Below are 5,657 nucleotides of genomic sequence, written 5' to 3'. Positions count from 1 at the left end.
TTTATAGACCTATTTAAATAGGGAATTAATAGGTACGCACCACAAATTAATACATACGCTCTAACCTTACGTACGCTCTGTTATTTATCTTTCTTATTAGGCTAAAAAAACAGTACATCTCTATAAAGGCAGTAAACTTAAACTTACTAACACTTCTACTATTCCTACTAAACTATTATTTAATTAGCCTATATAGACGTAAGAAACAGGCTTAACGTAGGGGTCCTTTTTATAGCTATAGAAAACAGGCTCTATAGGAGGTAATCTTTATAGCTATAAAAAAGAGCCTTTTATTAAGCCTATTTTCTATAGCTATAAAGGGTAACCCTCTTACTAAGCCTTTTTCCTATAGCTATAAAAGGCGACCCTCTTACTAAGCCCTTTTCTTATAGCTATAAATAGTAAACCTTTTTTTATTTAAGTTTTATAAAAATATATTACTTATTACCTTTTTTTATAAATCTTAAATAGGGCTATATAATTAAAAGGTATACTACCTAGCTACTTTTTTATAATAAAGTTATAAGGATTTATTATTACTACTAACTATTTCTTACTAACTTTATGTCCTCTAAATACTAAGCTAAAGTAGCTATTTACTTATATAACTCCTTATTATCTTTTCTTTACTAAGAACACTAGACTAGCTTCTTATTTATTACTAAGAAGAAGGTAAAATCTAGCTTAAACTTAGTTAAATTACCTCCTATATAGACCTAAATAGTATTAACCTATTCTTACTTTCTAGTAAGTAGCCTTACTTCCTACTACCTATACTTTAGCTATAACTTTAGGGATAGGCTTAGGTAGCTAACTAGCTCTCTTAAGGTAAGGCTAGTTATAATAAGATTAGTTATACTATATTCTTTAGTCTGCTATAAAGGAATACTATAATCTTTAGATTAAAGATCTAGTAGTATAAATTAAAAAAGAACGTCTCTTAAAGATACTATTAGGGGTATACCTCTTACTTACTAAAGGTTACTAAATCTAGTATCTTAGTAAAAATCTTATAGTAGTATAAAATACTAAGCTTAGTTAAAACTATATAGTCTAAACTATATTCTTTAATAGGGGCTAAGAATAGTCTCTTACTAAAAGGTATTACTTTTTTAGCTAACTAGTATTACTTTCTAATTAACGCTAGGCACTTTAAAGAAAGTAGTGTCTAAAGTTTACTAAGGAGCTTAAGGTAAGTCCTTATATACTTCTAGCTTCTAAGGACTTTATCTTTAGTATAAGCTTACTTAAAGTATAACTTTTAGTTACTAAGTATATTCTATATAATATTAATAAGTTAATATAAGTAGCTATTACTATTTAAGAGATAGCCCTTAATATTATTATTACTTAACTTAGTACTAAAGGTAACGTAAACACTAAAGTTCTAGTATTTTTAAATAAATATTACTACCTAATAAGTTACAGGCTATGTTGCCCCACCTGACAGGCAGACAATAGGCGACAAACAGTATTTATATAAACAAGAGAACAGGAATAGACAGATAACTCCCTAGAATAGAAGAACTATAGTATAAGTTACATAGAGATAAAGAAGTAATTACGTAATAAGGTAATTACTAGTAATTATAAAAGTAAGCGCTTACTAGTATTTACTAAGCGCTTACCTTATATAAAAATAGTAATTACTTATAACTATTAGTTAGAAGGAACTATTTAAGAAATAGTTAGGACTTATATATAGGATAGACTTAGATATACTTAAGGATAGACTTCTATAGCTCTTTAGTGATTAACTTATAATATATTCTTTAAATACCTTTTAGTATCTAACCTTAGAGATTTAATTAATAAGAAGCTATATAAGCACTAAGACGCCTTTAACTACCTAACTAATTACTAAGTAATTAATAAGACTAATAAGAATAACTAACACTATTAACTAAGTATTAACTTTTACTTACTATTAGTAGAAACCTTACTATCTAGAAACTAGCTATAACACTTTAATTACTTTTATTAAGTAAGTTAACCTTAATACTTACCTAATAGTAAAATATAATAAAATATCTATACTATAAACCACTTTTACTTTATTTAGCTCTAGTAAGAGGAAGCCCCTAGCTACTCCTATATAAAACCTAAATAATAAGATAAAGGACGCTAAAGTATTAGATAAAGAATTAAGTTACACTTAATAAACCTATAGTATTATTATAGGCTAAATTAAGAAGAATAACTCTAATATAGCTAAAATATAAACTATAATAAATAAACTTAGGAATAAACTTAAGGTTAAGGGTAATAAAGTCTATAAACTTTAATCTATAGTTACTACTACCTTTACTAAGCTTAAGGAAAAAGAGAGAGAAGTTACTATACTTAAAGAGGATAACTACACCCTATAAGGGGTAGCTAATATTATTACTACCTCTATAAAGAGATATAATAAACTTAAACTTAATTTACCTAGCACTTATAATAGCACTAGTAAATAACTAAAAAGATTTCTAATTTAAGTATATACTTATTAGACTTTTTATACTACTAACTTTAAAAGTAAAACTAAATAAGTAATCTATATAAGAACCTTTTTTTATAAAAAAGCACTTACTTAGTATAAACCCTACTTAGAGAAGTTCCTTAAAAATAATAGTAACCTTACTATTTACTTCTTTAAGATATAAAATATCTTTAGAAATATAACTAGCTTTATAAAAGCTCTATTATTACTATTTTAAGATCCTAATAAGAAGTAATAAGCTAAGTAAGACCTAGCTAGCCTATAATAAACTAAGTTAGCCTCTTACTATATAGCTAAATTTTAATAACTAGCTACTTAACTTAATATTACTTAAGAATTATTAATTTTTACTTTTTACTAAGGACTTAAGGATAACGTTAAGGATAAACTTATAAAGATTATTAACTTACCTAAGGATTTCCTATCTTATATTAAACTTACTATTAAAATTAATATATAACTTTATAAATAATATAAGGAATAAAAAGAAACTTAATAACTTAATATAAATATAGGTAAGAAGTATACCTAAGGACCTAAGCAGCTACACTAGTAGAATTAAAGATAAAACACCTAGTAGTAAGCCTATAATAATTATCTAAGTAGTGCCTATAGATAGTATATAGGACTAATAGACGTTAGTGTTATAAAGAAATAAGATTAGTAACTAGTATAAGACGTTAGTACTATAAAATACTATAATTATAAAAAAACAGGATATTTTATATAAGACTATAGATAGCTAAAAAGACTATAGCATAAGAATTTACCTAAGCACACTAAGAAGGCTAGTGTAGCCTAAAAGGATATCCTTTATAAATAACTCTTATAGACTACCTGCTATAATAATAACTACCTTACCTATAAGGATAGTAAAAAGTAAGCTGAATAGTACCTAAAAAAACTAAGAAACCTTACTAAATAATAATAGGTTATAATAATTAATATAAAGAAATTCTATAAACAGATTAGAACTAAAATAACTAATATCTTAAAAAGAAATATATAATAATACTATTAAAGAAACTACTAATACTATAATATAAACTACTAAGCCTATAGATATCTAGTAACTTAATTAATAGACTATAGTAATTACCTATTAGTATAGTAAGCTAAGAAGATAAGCTATAGATATTAGAAACTAAAATATTATTATAAAACTTATAAAAACTTATAACTAACTAAAACTCTAGTACCCTAATACCCTTAACATAAAAAAGCTAAAACTAGTAGAGAAGTAACTAGAATAATAAGTAGCTACTTAAGGGAACTATAATTTACTAAAGGCACTTAATAAAAACTACCTATAGGAAATTACTAAGACTATTATAGTAGCTAGGAAATAATAGCCCTAAGAAGTTAAGAACTCTAAAAAGCAAAACTAATAACTTATTACTAAACTAATCTAGACGTAGGACACTATAAAAGATAAATAGAATTAACTATATATAAAGGAGACCTTAGACACCCTTAATAAATAATTATAACTTTATATTAAAGCCTAAGGTAACTACCTAAAATAATAGTAATTAGAATAAGATTTTAAGTAGACTATATATAAAGCTATAGACTTTAGTATATAAGTAACTAAGATAATTATAGTAAGTAAGAAAGCTATTACCTACTAGACTAGAAACTAATAAAGGGTTTTAGACACTATAAACTAAGATATCTAATAACTACTAAGTAAGTATAATAAATAAGTTATTTATAGTATAATTTAAACTATATAATTATTATATAATAAGCTAAACTAGTTTAAATAATAAATTAACTATAAGATAAATAGTAAAAGAAAACCTTACGTAGTAGTAAGAGTTTATCCTTAATTATACTAATTACTAGCTTAGAACCTTACTAGCTAAGAGATAATAGATATTCTAGAGACTCTTAAGCTTATAAAAAGACTATAAGTAAAAGTATATATAGTTCTAGGATAAGCTAAGATCTTAGTAGTTAGAAAAAAAAAACTAGGTTTCTATAACCTTAACTTTACTACTAGGAGCTAACCTTATAAGAAACTATTATAGTATAAAGCACTAGTTCTAATAAAATAGAAACTAGTAGTAAAAGAAAAAGTAATAAAAAGCCTTCTTACTATAAAATATTATTACTAAGTAGAATAAAATAAAAAGTAGTAAAATAACTAATAAAACTAACTTAAGTAAACCTAATTATAATTAAACAGACTAAAGAAAAAACTTAGTATATTTAATAATAAGCTAATAACATACTATCTTCTTTACTACTTATAAGTAGTATAAATTATAAGAGTTAGGGACCTTATAATCTATAAACTAACGTAATGTATATAACTACTAAGATATATAATTATAACTTTAAAGAAATCTCTAAAGAAATAAATAATTAAAACCTCTGCTTTTATAGAACTAAAGATATTAATATTAAAGGAGAACCTATTATCCTAAACTAGGAAAGCCCTAAGTTTAGAGATTATAAACACCTAGCCTTAGAACACCTACTATATAGAAAAGTATTCTAAACTAACTATATTTATAATAAGTGTAGTATATATAAGGTAGCTAAAGGGATTAACGCCTTTTATCTTAAGAGGATTAATAATAAGGTAATACCTAGGTACTATACTAATAAGAAATTATACTACTAGAATATTAAGAAGTATAGATATTAAACTATCTGCCTTAAACTAAACCTATAATACCTAGTAGTATATATAACTAGTATTTTTCACCTACCACTAGTTGGACAGTGGAAAAAACCTTACCATAAAGCAAACTGACAGATAGTATAAGTATAGTAAATATAGATTAAGAAGGCTAGGACCTACCTAAACTAGCTAAAAAACTTAAGACCCTAACTATAAGTAGCGTATAGGCAGCTCGAAGATAACTAAAAACCCTATACGTTATAATAATAAAAGATAATAGTTACGTCTTCTTATAGGTCCTACTAAATAAATAGCCTACTTAGGTTATAGTTAATAGTAAAGTATAAGTAAATTCAATATCATCTAGATTAGTAAATAAATAATAACTTCTATAGATTTATAAAGAATAACTATCCCCCCTATAACCAGTTAAAAGAAAATAAGTCTAGTATAATAAAGCGATTATTAATAAGGAGATAGTCCACCTCCTAATAAATATCACCGCGCCCGGGACTAATAACTTAACTTTAATATTACTAA

The sequence above is a fragment of the Colletotrichum graminicola genome (genome assembly GCF_000149035.1).
Source record: "Colletotrichum graminicola M1.001 genomic scaffold supercont1.23, whole genome shotgun sequence".
Lineage (NCBI taxonomy): Eukaryota > Fungi > Ascomycota > Sordariomycetes > Glomerellales > Glomerellaceae > Colletotrichum > Colletotrichum graminicola.
Note: the sequence above shows the minus strand (reverse complement) of the source record.